This window comes from Cervus elaphus, chromosome 7, assembly GCF_910594005.1.
Source record: "Cervus elaphus chromosome 7, mCerEla1.1, whole genome shotgun sequence".
NCBI classification, from domain to species: domain Eukaryota; kingdom Metazoa; phylum Chordata; class Mammalia; order Artiodactyla; family Cervidae; genus Cervus; species Cervus elaphus.
In genome coordinates, this window is record NC_057821.1 from 32,862,357 (window position 1) to 32,883,137 (window position 20,781).

The window sequence follows — 20,781 nt, forward strand, 5'->3', positions numbered from 1 at the left end:
TTATTTTTTTGTTGAGAAAAAAATACAATTACTTTTCTTTTAAGGAATCTGAGCATTCTCCAAAATAACAAAGTCGAAGAATTTCCTTCTTTTGTATCCTTTTTTCCTTTGTTTCTTTGTCAATACATAAGTGAAAAAAGTGTTGCCAAACCTGTTACAACCTGTGCCAAACCTAAATCAAACCCCTTATGATCATACAGTGGAAGTGATGAATAGATTCAAGGGATTCGATCTGGTACGCAGAGTGCCTGAACAACTATGGACAAAGGTTTGTAATATTATGCAGGAGGCAGTGACCAAAACCATCCTAAAGGAAAAGAAATGCAAGAAGGCAAGGTGGTTGTCTGAGGAGGCTTTATAAATAGCTGAGGAAAGAAGAGAAGTGAAAAGCAAGAAAGAAAGGGAAAGACTATATCCAACTGAATGCAGAGTTCCAGAGAATAGCAAGGAGAGGTAAGAAACCCTTCATAAGTGAACAGTGCAAAGAAATAGGGGAAGACAATAGAATGGGAAAGACTAGAGATCTCTTCAAGAAAACTGGAGATATCAAGGGAACATTTCTTGCAGGGGTGAGCACGATAAAGGACAGAAACAGTAAGGACATTAACAGAAGCAGAAGAGATTAAGAAGAGGTGGCAAGAATACACCAAAGAACTGTACAAAAAATGTCTCAATGACCTGGATAACCACGATGGTGTGGTCACTTATCTAGAACCAGACATCCTGGAGTGTGAAGTCAAGTGGGCCTTTGGAAGCCTTATAGAATTTACTACCAACAAAGCTGAGCTATTTAAAATCCTAAAAGATGATCCTGTTAAAATGTTGTACTCACTATGTCAGCAAATTTGGAAAACCCAGCAGTGGCCACAGGACTGGAAAAGATCAGTTTTCATTTCAGTCCCAAAGAAAGGCAATGCCAAAGAATGTTCAAACTACCATACAATTGTGCTCATTTCACGTGCTACCAAGGTAATGCTCAAAATCCTTCAAGCTAAGCTTCCACAGTATGTGAACTGAGAACTTCCAAATTTACAAGCTGGATTTAGAAAAGGCAGAGGAGCCAAAGATCAAACTTCCAACATTTGTTGTATTGTAGAAAGAGCAAGGGAGTTCCAAAAATACCTCTACTTCTGCTTTGTTGACAATGCTAAAGCCTTTGACTGTGTAGATCACAACAAACTGTGGGAAATTCTTAAAAAGATGGGAGTACAAGACCACCTTACCTGTCTCTTGAGAAACCTGTATGTGGGTCAAGAAGCAACAGTTAGAACAAGACATGGAACAGCTGATTGGCTCAAAATTGGGAAAGGAATATGAGAAAGTTGTATATTATCACTCTGATTATTTAACTTCTATGCAGAGTATATCATGTGAAATGCAATACTGGATCAATCACAAGCTGGGATTCAGATTGCCAGGAGAACTATCACATCAGATATGCAGATTGATGCTTTTGAACTGTGATCTTGGAGAAGACTCTTGAGAGTCTCTTGGACTGCAAAGAGATCCAACCAGTCCACCCTAAAGGAAATCAGTCCTGAATATTCATTGGAAGGACTGATGCTGAAGCTGAAGCTACAATACTTTGGCCACCTCATGCGAAGAACTGACTCATTGGAAAAGACCCTGATGCTGGGAAAGATTGAAGGCAGGAGGAGAAGGGGATGACAGAGGATGAGATGGCTGGGTGGCATCACCGACTCAATGGACATGAGTTTGGGTCAACTCTGGGAGTTGGTGATGGACAGCCGAGGCCTGGCATGCTGTAGTCCGTGGGGTCACAAAGAGTTGGACACGACTGAGCAACTGAACTGAACTGAACTGAATGGCAGAAAGGGAAGAGGAACTAAAGAGTCTCTTAATGAGGGTGAAAGAAGAGAGTGAAAAAGCTGGCTTAAAACTCAGTATTAAAAAACTAAGATCATGGCATCCAGTCCCATCACCTCATGGCAAATAGATGGGGGGAAAGTGGAAGCAGTGACAGACTTTATTTTCTTAGGCTCCAAAATCACTGTGGATGGTGACTGCAGCTATGAAATTCAAAGATGCTTGCTCCTTGGAAGGAAAGCTATGACAAACCTAGACAGCATATTTAAAAACAGAGACACCACTTTACTGACAAAGGTCCATATAGTCAAAGCTATGGTTTTTCCAGTAGTCATGTATGGATGTGAGAGTTGGACCAAAACAAAGGCTGAGCGCTGAAAAAGTGATGCCTTTGAATTGTGGTGCTGGAGAAGACTCTTGAGACTTCCTTGGACTGCAAGGAGCTCAAACCAGTCAATCCTAAAGGAAATCAACCCTGAATATTCACTGGAAGGTCTGATGCTGAAACTGAAGCTCCAATACTTTGGTCACCTGATGGGAAGAACTGGCTCACTGGAAAAGACCTTGATGCTGGCAAAGCTTGAAGGTGGGAGGAGAAGGTGGTGACAGAGGACGTGATGGTTAGATAGCATAACTGACTCAATGGATCAGAATTTGAGCAAACTCCAGGAGATAGTGGAGGACAGAGGAGCCTGTTGTGCTGCAGTCCGTGGGGTTGCAGAGAGTCAGAGATGACTTACTGACTGAAGTTTTGTTGTTGTTCAGTCATTCAGCCGCTTGGTCATGACTTAGTGACTGAATAATACAATACAATACAACAAATCTGTTCTCTCCTTAAGAATATTCAGTGGATTGAATTCAGGTTCCTGATGATATATGAATATTTCCTGCCATGTCAGTAAACATTGGATGTTACAGTCATTAGCCATAGTAGCCACCACTGATGGTGAGTTGGTGAGCCCTGAGGAGACTCAGGAAGGAAAGAATACCTGCCATCTAGCAGCCATCAGACTGCAACCACACTCCACAGTGAGCCCTGAGGAAACTCAGGATGTGAAAACACAGGATACTGGCTCCAGATAGGTGAGGTACATATCAGAGGAATGACTTCAGTAAGCCCAGACTCTTGCACCTTCCCATACATAGAAAAGTGCTAATCCCTCAACTTGAGATATTTGGTTTTCCTTTAATTAACAATATCTTTCAATGTTCAGACTACCACACCTTTGCTGCAAAACTTCTGTGTAATCTGATTCTCCCATCACGTCCTCAGAGCAGTCCTCCTAGGGTTACTTGAGATGCTGCCTCCTGGGCTTGAAATCCTAAAAATTCTCACTGAAGAAAGTCTAACTCTCAACTTCTAGGTTGTGAATATTTTTTAAGTTGACACAGCTGTTAAACTGACAATTTTGTGCCTCAACATACTAATGAAAAAGGTGTAAGCCCTTTCTTGTTTCTCTTACAAAATCCACCTTGGGGAGAGATATTTTTGCTCTAATTGCTCAATTTGTTATTTTTTTCTGACAGCTGACTTTTCCCCACTGTTCTTGATCTCTCTCTTTTTTCTAAACAGGAATGTAATTTCCTCTTGGCAGTTGGTGTGGTTTCCCTCAGCAATTGTGCATGTCATGTTCAGTTTCTTCTGGTGGTTTCCTGCCTCCTTTCCGTAAGTGAGGCTTATATAGAATTTATTAAGCATGTAATAAATACACAACTGTGCAACCTCCAGCAATAAAACATGAACCCTAGAGGGTGCTGTTATCACATGAACTAGCTATTGCTCTTCTCTCAGATATCCGAATCACTAATGGCCAGAAGTACATAAAGACTCATTACCATCTGTCCTCTTTTGTTTACCTGATGCTTCTATTCCTTATATTACACCTCTGGGTGCCAGCTGACTTCAGTCATCCATATGGTTATGTTAGGGCTTATAAACCCATCACAAGGGTTCAGAGTTACTTAGTGTGACACCGGCAATGTCCAACTGTCTAAAGTCCAACACACTAAAAAACACTGTAAAAGTGTCTGATGCAAAAAGTTGTGATAGTGCAACAGGAATTCTTTTGCATTTGCTACTGGGAGTGTAAATTGCTACAGCTTCATTGGGAAATTGGTTGATAGTGGCTACTAAAATTTAATGTATATGTACCATTTGACCCAGAAATGCCACTCCAGAAATGAGTGTTTATGTACACCAAAGGTATGCACAAGAATGTTTATAGCATATTTACCCAAATAGCCAAGACAAGAAGCAATCCAAATATCTAACAATAGTAAGATAAAGAAAATGTAGTATATTTATACAATGGAATACTATACAGCAAGAAAAAGGAACACTTCACTGCTGTGTATAACAATATGGAAAAAACTTACAGTCATAATGGTGGGAGAAAAGGTCAAATGTATGACTATTGATTCCATTTGTATAAAAGGTAATAGTAGGCATAACTAACCTATGGTGATAGAAGTTAGAAGAGTGGTTACTGTTTGAATGGGTATTGACTGGAGTACTAGAGTTGAGTGGAGTTTGCTGAAGTACTAGAAATGTTCTATACCTTGATATGGAGGTTGTTACATGGGTATATACCTATGTACATTCAAGATTAGTGCATGTTACTATAAGTTATATCTCAGTTCAAAAAAATATCATGTGATGTATTCTAGAACAAGAGAAGAAAGAATTTGAGAGACCTTCTTGATTTGGGAAAGAAAATAATACTTTCAGGATGAGGTGTTAACTAAAAGAATTGCCTTATATAGAAGCCCTTTCTTCCTTTATCCTATTAAGAGACATTTCTCCAACTAGAAGAGGTGTGGTTAAAACTAGCCTCTTGCTACTTTATAGGGAATTTGCTACTGAGTTTGCTTATACATTATTGTAAGCACTGTTTTGAATACAAGTCCTAAGTCACATTCTTCATGTTCCATTAGCTTACAATCTAATAGACAAGACCAACACAAAGGAAATATTTAGCGAACCTGTATTACTTTTTTCAAAAGTGCAAATTGTGAGGTACAGAATTCCTTAGGAATTCAGAAGAAAGTATAAATCTGTGAGAAGTGGAGTAGGTGATTTTTGTGAAGGAGAAGGACATGATATGAGTTCTTAAAACAAGATGGGAAGTATTGACAGGACTGGATAAAGAAGAGGTATATATGGAGTGGGATAGGCTACCCACTCCAGTATTCTTGGGTTTCCCTAGTGGCTCAACTGGTAAAGAATCCACCTGCAATGCGGGAGACCTGGGTTCAATCCCTGGGTTGGGAAGATCTCCTGGAGAAGGGAAAGTCTATCCACTCCAGTATTCTGTCCCAGAGAATTCCAGGTACTGTATAGTCCATGGGGTCGCAAAGAGTTGGACACGACTGAGCCGCTTTCAATTTCACACACACACACACACATATAATGGAATATTAGTCATTAAGTAGAATTAAATAATGCCCTTTGCAGCAACATGCGGGCTTCCTAGATGGCCCTAGTAATAAAGAACCCTCTGCCAAAGCAGGAGACATAAGAAATGCAGCTTTGATCCCTGGGTTGGGAAGATCCCCTAGAGGAGGGCACGGCAACCCACTCCAGTATTCTTGCCTGGAGAATCCCATGGACAGAGAAGCCTGGCGGGGTGCAGTCCATAGGGTCGCAAAGAGTCAGCCATGACTGAAGCGACTTAGCATGCACGCCTGCAATGACATTGAGGAACCTAGAGATTGTCATGCTGAGTGAAGTAAATCAGAAGGAGAAGGAGAAATATTGTATGACATTCCTTACATGCAGAACCTAAAAAGAAATGATACAAATGAACTTATTTACAAAACAGAAACAGACTCACAGACTTAGAGAATGAATTAATGGCTGCCGGGCAATGGGGGAGTTCGGGGAAGAATGGGAGGAAGAGATAGGGAGTTGGGATTAACATGTATACTCTGCTATATTTAAAATGGATAACCAACAGGGTCCTACTGTATAGTAGAGTGAACTCTGCTCAATGTTATGTGGCAGCCCAGATGGGAGAGAAGATAGAGGAAAATGAATACATGAATATGTATGGCTGAGTCCCTTTGCTGTCCATCTGAAATTACCACAACATTCTTAATCAGCTATACTCCAATATAAAATAAAAAGTTTTAAACAACAACAACAAAACAACAAAAAACTTGATGGGCAGACAAAACATCAGAGTGTCCTTCACTTTTTTGTACTTGTTTAAAAAACTGCATAAAGCCTGTTTACTAGAGATGGAATCGTGATCAGCCAAAGGACAGGATATTTGTCAAATAAAGGGCAATGAACCAAGAAGAGATCACAAATTTCTCAGGAGATCCAGGATTGGACCCTGAATTGACCCTGGTTGGGGCTCTAAGGGAAGGGTTGTTATGTTAAGTGGCTTCAATTGTGTCTGACTTTGCAACCCTGTGGACTGTAGCCTGCCAGTCTTCTCTGTCCATGAGATTCTCCAAACAAGAATACTGGAGTGGGTTGCCATTCCCTTCTCCAGAGGATCTTCCTGACCCAGGGATCAAACCCACATCTCTTATGTCTCCTGCATTGGCAGGTGGGTTCTTTCCCACTAGCACCACCTGGGAAACCCTCTGAAACCACAAAAAGAGAAAACAAAAATCACTCAGTTGTCTCTGACTCTGAGACCTCATGGACTGTAGCCTGCCAGGTTCCTTTGTCCATGGAATTCTCCAGGCAAGAATACTGGAGTGGGTAGCCATTCCCTTCTCCAGCGGATCTTCCCAACCCAGGGATCGAACCCAGGTCTCCCGCATTGCAGGTGGATTCTTTGTTGTCTGAGCCACCAGGGAAGCCCCTGAAACAACAGGGTTATCTACAAAAGCAGGCTTCTGCTCAGGATACTCTTGGCTGCTAGAAGGGAAGACATCATTATACGTCATTCTAAGCAGTCTATACGGAGGTGTGTAGGGACTTCACTCTACATTCTACACCCTCTGCACTCTATACCAAACTTCTGCTGTCTACACCCTAATGGGAAATATTCTACACAGAACCTTTCCATTTCTAGTGAAGCAGTTATTCTTATTGCATTAAAAATACGTCATGGGGAAAAAAAAATACATGGTGGGGACTTCCCTGGTGGTCCAGTGGCTAAAACTGCACATTCCCAATGGGGGCCCAGCTTCAATCCCTGGTCAGGAAACTAGATCCCACATGTTGCAACTAAGAATTCACACGCCACAAGTGAAGATCCTGCATGCCGCTAGGAGGTGCAGCCAAATAAATATTGGTGCAGCCAAATAAATATTAAAAACAAATATTAAAATTTGGTGCAGCCAAATAAATATTGAAACAAAAGAAAACATTGTGCATATGAGATGGGCTGAGGCACTTTCAAAAGAGTTCAGGAAGTTTGGGTAGGGATGTTAATTCTTCAACGCTTTTCCTTCCTTCACCCTACTGATAGGCCTATAAAAGATACCTGCCCGCCCCCACTCTCTACTTGACACGTACTTGCACTTCACATCCTGGTGTTGGCAAGGAATGAGAAGTTTATCGAAACTAAGCTGCATGGGTGGGACCAAAACAGTACCAGAGATAACCGCAGATATATTAACATGACAATTGAACTTCACCTCTGCAGAGGGCTCATACTTCCAGAACTTTGACTGCCCTGCGGTGCTCTCATAATTGCTTTTGAAAAGGTTTTCTGGCTCTGAAGAAATCCAATCAAGTCTGTTCCTAAGCAAAGTGAGATTTCCAAACTGCAGCCACTCTAGAAATTCTAAACATCATTCAAAAGAAGATTTCAATCTCAGTGTTTCTTCTTTCTCTAAGGAGCTGTTTGGCCCCTTTCTACCTGGACTGGAACAAAGGTACAATTTAAAATTGTTTTCTTACTGAATTTAGGATTGATCATTTTGATAGTTTGTCTTCGTCTGATGAAAAGGTACAAGAACTGAGAGCTCTTGGTTGGGGGTGAGGGTGGGGTGGGGTTCATGATGTTAAGCCCATTTTTGTGGGTATTGTATGCACCATCCAGGAACACCTCACTCACAGATTGCCCAGTTACTCAGGTATCGAGCTTGCCATGCCCAGACCCTGCTTGTCCTGGATGGTTATCTGCCAGGGCGCCCTCTCTCCAAGCCCTGTCCACTTCACCCAGCCCCGTCTCTGGTGACATCTCCTTTTCTGTAGATTGCCCTTATTTTTCCCTCTGGCTGCCCATCAATCTTGTCTTTGGAATTTTCCTTCCGCTAGTACCTTACCTACTGCTTTGCCTGGTCCTCAGAAAGCTTTAGCACCAAAAGAGATACTAAGGATGCAGAGGTGAAAGAGGATGGGGGACTCAAGATTTGGAGATGAGGGGTGCTCTGAACTAAGATGTACCCTGATTTCATGGCTCAAAAGGGCAGTCTGTTTTATAGCTCTTAAGAATAAAATGCTGACTATTCAGGGCATGGATAGGATTTCGTGAGCTGGAGTATAACTTAATTGCCATTTATAGCTTGATTCTATGGGGAAATATCAACTGCAACCCAGATAAACTTTATTGCCACCTAGTCACAATGGGGGCACTGTCTGTAGGATAGTTAATTTTTAGAATGCCAGTGTTATATTTGGGTACATGCTAGTTCCTAAGAAAATATGAGCCTATTCTAAAGATATTTTAGGCATAATGGCATGTGTAAGTCCAGGCTATTGAAAAAAAATAAGGGTTTCCAGGAATCACTGTGAGCCAATAATTGGAATGTTCATTTATTCTTTTGACAAATAATATTCATTGGAATCCCCATGTGTGATAGACTCTAAGGGTGCAAGTCAAACTCACACAGCCTGGGTTCCTTCCTTCCTGTGACTGTCACATATTTTTAGGGGATACACATATTAATTAATCTCATAAATAAACATGAAATTATAAGTTTGATAAGTCACATGAAAGAAAGATACATAGTGCTGTGTGTATAACAGTAGGATTTGACCTTCTTTGGGGAAGACTTCCCAGTGGAGATGATGACTGAACTGCAATCAAAAGGATAAGGAGAGTTAAATCCGTGAAGAATGCCTCAGCAAGTACAGTCTAGGTATCAGCCAGTACTTTGAGGAAATGATATTAGAAGAAGAAAAAACATAGATCAAAAGGAGCTGGAGGACGTGATTGGGGTCCCTGTGCATCACCTCTGTGGCCATTTTAGGAATTTTGTTCTTTGTCCTAGGAGCAATGGGGGGATGTGACCCATTTTTAAGAGGTGGGAGAAGGATTCACAGGATGAGGTCGTTTTGAAATTTTGATTTTAAATATGTCATTCTGACCATAGTGGAAAGAACAGAGAGTGAATGTAGGGTGACCCTTGAAGGGGCCACGACAGTAGTCCAGAGGGAGATGATGGTAGCTTGGATCAGGGTTGTAGAATGGGATGGTTATGAGATAGACTTAAAAGGTAACAGTGAGAGACTCGAATCGAATACGGGGTAGTGAGAGAAAGGGTGGTGTCAAAGGTAATGGGGGTGTCATGGTGGACTGTTGAAGGTGGGGATGGATGAGATGTGTTGAATTGGAGTTTGGACACACTCAGTTTCAGGTGTCTTTAGGACATCCTTATGTATATGTGTAAAAGGCAGTTAGTTCTACAGACATGGCTTCCTGGATCAGGTCTGCTCATATGAGAGTCATTGTGTTCCGGAGTCATGGGTGTGGATGGTCCCTTAGGGGGAAAATGTTAAATGAGGAAGGTGCAGAACTGAGCCTTGAACTTCCCTGGTGGTCCAGTGGTTAAAGTCCAGTGGTTTGATTCCTGGTCCAGGAAGATTCCACATGCCTTGGAGCAACTAAGCCTGTGTGCCACAACTGTTGAAGCCCAAGCGCCTAGAGCTTGTGCTCTGCAACAAGAGAAGTCACCGCAGTGAGAAGCCCGCACACTGCAACTGGAGTTAGCCCCCGCTCGCTCACAATGAATGCCCAGCACAGCCAAAACTAAATTACAAAAAGAAAAGAATTGAGCATTTAAGAGCTACAATGTTTCATGACCAGGTAGACAAAGGAAAGATGAGTCTCCAATGCAAGTATAAGAATCGTCAGAAATGTCAGATGAAAACTAATAAGCGGTGAGGTGTGTAGAAACTACCACCACAGAATGTATGTCCAGCTGTAAACAGGAAGTGAAAGAGAACTAACTGGAGAGGATTCAAGGCTGAGCTGTAATTTTTTGTGGGAGGGACTTGGAGAGTTTAAAAGTCAATTTAATGCTGTAGGGTTCCATTTATATATCATTTGTGAAATGATCACATTATAAGGGTAGAGAACAAATCAGAGGTTGCCAGAGCAGAGGCGATAGTGGGGCATGACTGTAAAGGTCAGTCCTTGGAAATTACATCCAGCAAGTTTCTTGGTCTTGATGGAAGAGTCAGACGTCTTGATTTTAGTGGTAGCTATGCAAATGTATGTGTGGGATAAAATTTTATGAAACTGTCTATACACAGTAGACGTGCACACACACAGGTCTAAAGCTACATGAATAGCTTTATTGATATATGATTTAAGTACATGGGACCTCCCTGCTGGCTCAGAGGGTAAAGAATCTGCCTGCAACACAGGAGACCCAGGTTCATTCCCTGGCTCTGGAAGATCCCCTGGAGAGGGAAATGGCTACTCACTCCAGTAATCTTGCCTAGAGAATTCCATGGACAGAGGAGCCTGCTGGGCTACAATCCATGAGGTTGCAAAGAGTCAGACGTGACTGGGCAACTGACACTTCACTTTAGTACCATGAAATTGGCCTGATATAATTATACAGTGAGTGATCTTTAGTATACTGGTAGAGTTGTGCAACTGTTTTCCACAATCTAATTTTCGACTCTCCATCACTCCCCCAAAAGAATGCCCAGTTATCAGCCTCTTCCCATTTCCCATCCACATATGTACCCACCCTTGCTAACCATTAGTCTAGTTTCTATCTCTATAGATATGCATATTCTGGACATTTAATGTAAATGGAATTATATGATATGTGGTTTTAGTGTCTGGCTTCTTTCACTTAGCCAGATTTGTTGAGGTTTATCCCTGGAGCAAGTATCACTACTTCAGTCCTTTTTATTGCCTAGTGGTACAGGTGATCCTTGAACCACATAGGTTTGAACTGCTCTAGTCCACTTCTTTGCAGTTTTTTAAAATAGTACATACAGTACTAATGCTCCACAGTTGGTTGAATCTTTGGCTGTGGACCTGTGGGTATGGAAGGTGGACTGTAAAGTTATGTGCAGATTTTTAACTGCTCAGAGTGTCAGCACCTCTAACCCTCACATTGTTCGAGGGTCAACTGTGTTCCACTGTGTAGACATGCATATTTTATTTATTCACTAATCAGTTGATGGACATTGGAATTGTTTCATTTTTGGGTTATTTTGAATAGTAGCTGACTGAACTTTCATGTACAAGTTATTATGTGGACATGTTTTCATTCTTTGGGGTAGAGACCTAGGGAGTTGAACTGTTGGATCCTACAGACACTATATGTTTAACATGTTGACAGTCTGCAAAACTGTTTTCAAAAGTCTCACCCAACAAAAGATTTTGGCTCCTGTTTTTCTGTATCTTCACCAACACTTATTACTACCTATATTTGTTATAATAGGCATCCTAATGGATGTGAAATGTTAATTCATCATAGTTGTGATTTACATCTGCCTCTTCATCAAATAGGAGAAGGAGTACGTCAAGGCTGTATATTGTCACCCTGCTTATTTAACTTATATGCAGAGTGCATCATGAGAAACGCTGGGCTGGAAGTAGCACAAGCTGGAATCAAGACTGCCGGGAGAAATATCAATAACCTCAGATATGCAGACGACAGCACCCTTATGGCAGTAAGTGAAGAGGAACTAAAAAGCCTCTTGATGAAAGTGAAAGAGGAGAATGAAAAAGTTGGCTTAAAGCTCAGCATTCAGAAAACTAAGATAATGGCATCTGGTCCCATCACTTCATGGCAAATAGATGGGGAAACAGTGGAAACAGTGGCTGACTTTATTTTTGAGGGCTCCAAAATCACTGCAGATGGTGATTGCATCCTTGAAAATAAAAGATGCTTGCTCCTTGGAAGGAAAGTTATGACCAACCTAGATAGCATATTAAAAAGCAGAGACATTACTTTGCCAACAAAGGTCCGTCTAGTCAAGGCTATGGTTTTTCCAGTGGTCATGTATGGATCTGAGAGTTGGACTATAAAGAAATCTGAGTGCCGAAGAATTGATGCTTTTGAACTGTGGTGTTGGAGAAGACTCTTGAGAGTCCCTTGGACTGCAAGGAGATCCAACCAGTCCATCCTAAAGATCAGTCCTGGGTGTTCACTGGAAGGACTGATGCTGAAGCTGAAACTCCAATACTTTGGCCACCTCATGTGAAGAGTTGACTCATTTGAAAAGACCCTGATGCTGGGAGAGATTGGGGGCAGGAGGAGAAGGGGATGACAGAGGATGAGATGACTGGATGACATCCCCGACTTGATAGACATGGGTTTGGGTGGACTCCGGGAGTTGGTGATGGACAGGGAGGCCTGGCGTGCTGCGATTCATGGGGTCACAAAGAGTCGGACACGACTGAGTGACTGAACTGACTGAACTTGACTAATGGCCTTCCCTGTTGGCTCAGATGGTAAAGAACCGGCCTGCAGTGCAGGAGACCTGGGTTGGATCCTTGGGTTGGGAGGATCCCCTGGGGGAGGGCATGGCAAACCACTCTAGCATACTTGCCTGGCGAGTCCCCAAGGACAGGGGAGCCTGGTGGGCTACAGTCCATGGTGTCACCAAGACGGACAGGACTGAGGGACAAAACACATCTTGACCAATGCTGTGGATCTTCTCTTCAGGAATGTCACTGACCATTCATATGTCTTCTTTGGAGTAATGTCTGTTCAAATCCTTTGTTGTTGTTGTTGTTGAATTGCCAAGTCATATCTGACTCTTTGCAACGCCGTGGACTGTAGGGTCTTCTGTCCATGGAATTCTCCCAGCAAGAATACTGGAGTGGGTAGCCATTCCCTTCTCCAGGGCATCTTCCCAACCCAGAGATCAAACCCAGGTCTCCCGCATTGCAGGTGGATTACTGCCTGAGTCACCAGGGAAGCCCCTGAAACCACAGGGTTATCTACAAAAGCAGGCTCCTGCTCAGGACACTCTTGACTGCTAGAAAGGAAGACATCATTATACATCATTGTAAGCAGTCTATACAGAGGAGTGTAGGGACTTCACTCTACATTCTACACCCTCTGCACTCTATACCAAACTTCTGCTGTCTACACCCTAATGGGAAATATTCTACACAGAACCTTTCCATTTCTAATGAAGCAGTTATTCTTATTGCATTAAAAATACGTCATGGGGAAAAAAAAATACATGGTGGGGACTTCCCTGGTGGTCCAGTGGCTAAAACTGCACATTCCCAATGGGGGCCCAGCTTCAATCCCTGGTCAGGAAACTAGATCCCACATGTTGCAACTAAGAATTCACACGCCACAAGTGAAGATCCTGCATGCCGCTAGGAGGTGCAGCCAAATAAATATTGGTGCAGCCAAATAAATATTAAAAACAAATATTAAAATTTGGTGCAGCCAAATAAATATTGAAACAAAAGAAAACATTGTGCATATGAGATGGGCTGAGGCACTTTCAAAAGAGTTCAGGAAGTTTGGGTAGGGATGTTAATTCTTCAACGCTTTTCCTTCCTTCACCCTACTGATAGGCCTATAAAAGATACCTGCCCGCCCCCACTCTCTACTTGACACGTACTTGCACTTCACATCCTGGTGTTGGCAAGGAATGAGAAGTTTATCGAAACTAAGCTGCATGGGTGGGACCAAAACAGTACCAGAGATAACCGCAGATATATTAACATGACAATTGAACTTCACCTCTGCAGAGGGCTCATACTTCCAGAACTTTGACTGCCCTGCGGTGCTCTCATAATTGCTTTTGAAAAGGTTTTCTGGCTCTGAAGAAATCCAATCAAGTCTGTTCCTAAGCAAAGTGAGATTTCCAAACTGCAGCCACTCTAGAAATTCTAAACATCATTCAAAAGAAGATTTCAATCTCAGTGTTTCTTCTTTCTCTAAGGAGCTGTTTGGCCCCTTTCTACCTGGACTGGAACAAAGGTACAATTTAAAATTGTTTTCTTACTGAATTTAGGATTGATCATTTTGATAGTTTGTCTTCGTCTGATGAAAAGGTACAAGAACTGAGAGCTCTTGGTTGGGGGTGAGGGTGGGGTGGGGTTCATGATGTTAAGCCCATTTTTGTGGGTATTGTATGCACCATCCAGGAACACCTCACTCACAGATTGCCCAGTTACTCAGGTATCGAGCTTGCCATGCCCAGACCCTGCTTGTCCTGGATGGTTATCTGCCAGGGCGCCCTCTCTCCAAGCCCTGTCCACTTCACCCAGCCCCGTCTCTGGTGACATCTCCTTTTCTGTAGATTGCCCTTATTTTTCCCTCTGGCTGCCCATCAATCTTGTCTTTGGAATTTTCCTTCCGCTAGTACCTTACCTACTGCTTTGCCTGGTCCTCAGAAAGCTTTAGCACCAAAAGAGATACTAAGGATGCAGAGGTGAAAGAGGATGGGGGACTCAAGATTTGGAGATGAGGGGTGCTCTGAACTAAGATGTACCCTGATTTCATGGCTCAAAAGGGCAGTCTGTTTTATAGCTCTTAAGAATAAAATGCTGACTATTCAGGGCATGGATAGGATTTCGTGAGCTGGAGTATAACTTAATTGCCATTTATAGCTTGATTCTATGGGGAAATATCAACTGCAACCCAGATAAACTTTATTGCCACCTAGTCACAATGGGGGCACTGTCTGTAGGATAGTTAATTTTTAGAATGCCAGTGTTATATTTGGGTACATGCTAGTTCCTAAGAAAATATGAGCCTATTCTAAAGATATTTTAGGCATAATGGCATGTGTAAGTCCAGGCTATTGAAAAAAAAATAAGGGTTTCCAGGAATCACTGTGAGCCAATAATTGGAATGTTCATTTATTCTTTTGACAAATAATATTCATTGGAATCCCCATGTGTGATAGACTCTAAGGGTGCAAGTCAAACTCACACAGCCTGGGTTCCTTCCTTCCTGTGACTGTCACATATTTTTAGGGGATACACATATTAATTAATCTCATAAATAAACATGAAATTATAAGTTTGATAAGTCACATGAAAGAAAGATACATAGTGCTGTGTGTATAACAGTAGGATTTGACCTTCTTTGGGGAAGACTTCCCAGTGGAGATGATGACTGAACTGCAATCAAAAGGATAAGGAGAGTTAAATCCGTGAAGAATGCCTCAGCAAGTACAGTCTAGGTATCAGCCAGTACTTTGAGGAAATGATATTAGAAGAAGAAAAAACATAGATCAAAAGGAGCTGGAGGACGTGATTGGGGTCCCTGTGCATCACCTCTGTGGCCATTTTAGGAATTTTGTTCTTTGTCCTAGGAGCAATGGGGGGATGTGACCCATTTTTAAGAGGTGGGAGAAGGATTCACAGGATGAGGTCGTTTTGAAATTTTGATTTTAAATATGTCATTCTGACCATAGTGGAAAGAACAGAGAGTGAATGTAGGGTGACCCTTGAAGGGGCCACGACAGTAGTCCAGAGGGAGATGATGGTAGCTTGGATCAGGGTTGTAGAATGGGATGGTTATGAGATAGACTTAAAAGGTAACAGTGAGAGACTCGAATCGAATACGGGGTAGTGAGAGAAAGGGTGGTGTCAAAGGTAATGGGGGTGTCATGGTGGACTGTTGAAGGTGGGGATGGATGAGATGTGTTGAATTGGAGTTTGGACACACTCAGTTTCAGGTGTCTTTAGGACATCCTTATGTATATGTGTAAAAGGCAGTTAGTTCTACAGACATGGCTTCCTGGATCAGGTCTGCTCATATGAGAGTCATTGTGTTCCGGAGTCATGGGTGTGGATGGTCCCTTAGGGGGAAAATGTTAAATGAGGAAGGTGCAGAACTGAGCCTTGAACTTCCCTGGTGGTCCAGTGGTTAAAGTCCAGTGGTTTGATTCCTGGTCCAGGAAGATTCCACATGCCTTGGAGCAACTAAGCCTGTGTGCCACAACTGTTGAAGCCCAAGCGCCTAGAGCTTGTGCTCTGCAACAAGAGAAGTCACCGCAGTGAGAAGCCCGCACACTGCAACTGGAGTTAGCCCCCGCTCGCTCACAATGAATGCCCAGCACAGCCAAAACTAAATTACAAAAAGAAAAGAATTGAGCATTTAAGAGCTACAATGTTTCATGACCAGGTAGACAAAGGAAAGATGAGTCTCCAATGCAAGTATAAGAATCGTCAGAAATGTCAGATGAAAACTAATAAGCGGTGAGGTGTGTAGAAACTACCACCACAGAATGTATGTCCAGCTGTAAACAGGAAGTGAAAGAGAACTAACTGGAGAGGATTCAAGGCTGAGCTGTAATTTTTTGTGGGAGGGACTTGGAGAGTTTAAAAGTCAATTTAATGCTGTAGGGTTCCATTTATATATCATTTGTGAAATGATCACATTATAAGGGTAGAGAACAAATCAGAGGTTGCCAGAGCAGAGGCGATAGTGGGGCATGACTGTAAAGGTCAGTCCTTGGAAATTACATCCAGCAAGTTTCTTGGTCTTGATGGAAGAGTCAGACGTCTTGATTTTAGTGGTAGCTATGCAAATGTATGTGTGGGATAAAATTTTATGAAACTGTCTATACACAGTAGACGTGCACACACACAGGTCTAAAGCTACATGAATAGCTTTATTGATATATGATTTAAGTACATGGGACCTCCCTGCTGGCTCAGAGGGTAAAGAATCTGCCTGCAACACAGGAGACCCAGGTTCATTCCCTGGCTCTGGAAGATCCCCTGGAGAGGGAAATGGCTACTCACTCCAGTAATCTTGCCTAGAGAATTCCATGGACAGAGGAGCCTGCTGGGCTACAATCCATGAGGTTGCAAAGAGTCAGACGTGACTGGGCAACTGACACTTCACTTTAGTACCATGAAATTGGCCTGATATAATTATACAGTGAGTGATCTTTAGTATACTGGTAGAGTTGTGCAACTGTTTTCCACAATCTAATTTTCGACTCTCCATCACTCCCCCAAAAGAATGCCCAGTTATCAGCCTCTTCCCATTTCCCATCCACATATGTACCCACCCTTGCTAACCATTAGTCTAGTTTCTATCTCTATAGATATGCATATTCTGGACATTTAATGTAAATGGAATTATATGATATGTGGTTTTAGTGTCTGGCTTCTTTCACTTAGCCAGATTTGTTGAGGTTTATCCCTGGAGCAAGTATCACTACTTCAGTCCTTTTTATTGCCTAGTGGTACAGGTGATCCTTGAACCACATAGGTTTGAACTGCTCTAGTCCACTTCTTTGCAGTTTTTTAAAATAGTACATACAGTACTAATGCTCCACAGTTGGTTGAATCTTTGGCTGTGGACCTGTGGGTATGGAAGGTGGACTGTAAAGTTATGTGCAGATTTTTAACTGCTCAGAGTGTCAGCACCTCTAACCCTCACATTGTTCGAGGGTCAACTGTGTTCCACTGTGTAGACATGCATATTTTATTTATTCACTAATCAGTTGATGGACATTGGAATTGTTTCATTTTTGGGTTATTTTGAATAGTAGCTGACTGAACTTTCATGTACAAGTTATTATGTGGACATGTTTTCATTCTTTGGGGTAGAGACCTAGGGAGTTGAACTGTTGGATCCTACAGACACTATATGTTTAACATGTTGACAGTCTGCAAAACTGTTTTCAAAAGTCTCACCCAACAAAAGATTTTGGCTCCTGTTTTTCTGTATCTTCACCAACACTTATTACTACCTATATTTGTTATAATAGGCATCCTAATGGATGTGAAATGTTAATTCATCATAGTTGTGATTTACATCTGCCTCTTCATCAAATAGGAGAAGGAGTACGTCAAGGCTGTATATTGTCACCCTGCTTATTTAACTTATATGCAGAGTGCATCATGAGAAACGCTGGGCTGGAAGTAGCACAAGCTGGAATCAAGACTGCCGGGAGAAATATCAATAACCTCAGATATGCAGACGACAGCACCCTTATGGCAGTAAGTGAAGAGGAACTAAAAAGCCTCTTGATGAAAGTGAAAGAGGAGAATGAAAAAGTTGGCTTAAAGCTCAGCATTCAGAAAACTAAGATCATGGCATCTGGTCCCATCACTTCATGGCAAATAGATGGGGAAACAGTGGAAACAGTGGCTGACTTTATTTTTGAGGGCTCCAAAATCACTGCAGATGGTGATTGCATCCTTGAAAATAAAAGATGCTTGCTCCTTGGAAGGAAAGTTATGACCAACCTAGATAGCATATTAAAAAGCAGAGACATTACTTTGCCAACAAAGGTCCGTCTAGTCAAGGCTATGGTTTTTCCAGTGGTCATGTATGGATCTGAGAGTTGGACTATAAAGAAATCTGAGTGCCGAAGAATTGATGCTTTTGAACTGTGGTGTTGGAGAAGACTCTTGAGAGTCCCTTGGACTGCAAGGAGATCCAACCAGTCCATCCTAAAGATCAGTCCTGGGTGTTCACTGGAAGGACTGATGCTGAAGCTGAAACTCCAATACTTTGGCCACCTCATGTGAAGAGTTGACTCATTTGAAAAGACCCTGATGCTGGGAGAGATTGGGGGCAGGAGGAGAAGGGGATGACAGAGGATGAGATGACTGGATGACATCCCCGACTTGATAGACATGGGTTTGGGTGGACTCCGGGAGTTGGTGATGGACAGGGAGGCCTGGCGTGCTGCGATTCATGGGGTCACAAAGAGTCGGACACGACTGAGTGACTGAACTGACTGAACTTGACTAATGGCCTTCCCTGTTGGCTCAGATGGTAAAGAACCGGCCTGCAGTGCAGGAGACCTGGGTTGGATCCTTGGGTTGGGAGGATCCCCTGGGGGAGGGCATGGCAAACCACTCTAGCATACTTGCCTGGCGAGTCCCCAAGGACAGGGGAGCCTGGTGGGCTACAGTCCATGGTGTCACCAAGACGGACAGGACTGAGGGACAAAACACATCTTGACCAATGCTGTGGATCTTCTCTTCAGGAATGTCACTGACCATTCATATGTCTTCTTTGGAGTAATGTCTGTTCAAATCCTTTGTTGTTGTTGTTGTTGAATTGCCAAGTCATATCTGACTCTTTGCAACGCCGTGGACTGTAGGGTCTTCTGTCCATGGAATTCTCCCAGCAAGAATACTGGAGTGGGTAGCCATTCCCTTCTCCAGGGCATCTTCCCAACCCAGAGATCAAACCCAGGTCTCCCGCATTGCAGGTGGATTACTGCCTGAGTCACCAGGGAAGCCCCTGAAACCACAGGGTTATCTACAAAAGCAGGCTCCTGCTCAGGACACTCTTGACTGCTAGAAAGGAAGACATCATTATACATCATTGTAAGCAGTCTATACAGAGGAGTGTAGGGACTTCACTCTACATTCTACACCCTCTGCACTCTATACCAAACTTCTGCTGTCTACACCCTAATGGGAAATATTCTACACAGAACCTTTCCATTTCTAATGAAGCAGTTATTCTTATTGCATTAAAAATACGTCATGGGGAAAAAAAAATACATGGTGGGGACTTCCCTGGTGGTCCAGTGGCTAAAACTGCACATTCCCAATGGGGGCCCAGCTTCAATCCCTGGTCAGGAAACTAGATCCCACATGTTGCAACTAAGAATTCACACGCCACAAGTGAAGATCCTGCATGCCGCTAGGAGGTGCAGCCAAATAAATATTGGTGCAGCCAAATAAATATTAAAAACAAATATTAAAATTTGGTGCAGCCAAATAAATATTGAAACAAAAGAAAACATTGTGCATATGAGATGGGCTGAGGCACTTTCAAAAGAGTTCAGGAAGTTTGGGTAGGGATGTTAATTCTTCAACGCTTTTCCTTCCTTCACCCTACTGATAGGCCTATAAAAGATACCTGCCCGCCCCCACTCTCTACTTGACACGTACTTGCACTTCACATCCTGGTGTTGGCAAGGAATGAGAAGTTTATCGAAACTAAGCTGCATGGGTGGGACCAAAACAGTACCAGAGATAACCGCAGATATATTAACATGACAATTGAACTTCACCTCTGCAGAGGGCTCATACTTCCAGAACTTTGACTGCCCTGCGGTGCTCTCATAATTGCTTTTGAAAAGGTTTTCTGGCTCTGAAGAAATCCAATCAAGTCTGTTCCTAAGCAAAGTGAGATTTCCAAACTGCAGCCACTCTAGAAATTCTAAACATCATTCAAAAGAAGATTTCAATCTCAGTGTTTCTTCTTTCTCTAAGGAGCTGTTTGGCCCCTTTCTACCTGGACTGGAACAAAGGTACAATTTAAAATTGTTTTCTTACTGAATTTAGGATTGATCATTTTGATAGTTTGTCTTCGTCTGATGAAAAGGTACAAGAACTGAGAGCTCTTGGTTGGGGGTGAGGGTGGGGTGGGGTTCATGATGTTAAGCCCATTTTTGTGGGTATTGTATGCACCATCCAGGAACACCTCACTCACAGATTGCCCAGTTACTCAGGTATCGAGCTTGCCATGCCCAGACCCTGCTTGTCCTGGATGGTTATCTGCCAGGGCGCCCTCTCTCCAAGCCCTGTCCACTTCACCCAGCCCCGTCTCTGGTGACATCTCCTTTTCTGTAGATTGCCCTTATTTTTCCCTCTGGCTGCCCATCAATCTTGTCTTTGGAATTTTCCTTCCGCTAGTACCTTACCTACTGCTTTGCCTGGTCCTCAGAAAGCTTTAGCACCAAAAGAGATACTAAGGATGCAGAGGTGAAAGAGGATGGGGGACTCAAGATTTGGAGATGAGGGGTGCTCTGAACTAAGATGTACCCTGATTTCATGGCTCAAAAGGGCAGTCTGTTTTATAGCTCTTAAGAATAAAATGCTGACTATTCAG

At 42.6% G+C, this 20,781-nt stretch overlaps 1 protein-coding gene across 6 annotated transcripts in view; it reads left to right on the forward strand.

Annotated features, from left to right (window-relative positions):
• Positions 1 to 20,781, forward strand: part of LOC122697524 (cytidine monophosphate-N-acetylneuraminic acid hydroxylase) — a 92,148-nt gene that overhangs the window by 16,431 nt on the left and 54,936 nt on the right. The window contains exons 1-4 of one of the 6 annotated variants that reach the window (XM_043908362.1): positions 7,241 to 7,665; positions 13,701 to 13,932; positions 19,969 to 20,075; positions 20,163 to 20,200. The exons of 1 other annotated variant lie outside the window; for it this stretch is intronic. The gene's annotated coding sequence lies outside the window, so the exon portion shown is untranslated. Of the gene's footprint in view, positions 1 to 7,232; positions 7,666 to 13,507; positions 13,933 to 19,968; positions 20,201 to 20,781 lie in introns of those variants that run through there. 4 more of the 6 variants (XM_043908363.1, XM_043908365.1, XM_043908359.1 and 1 more) reach the window with 4 other exon arrangements.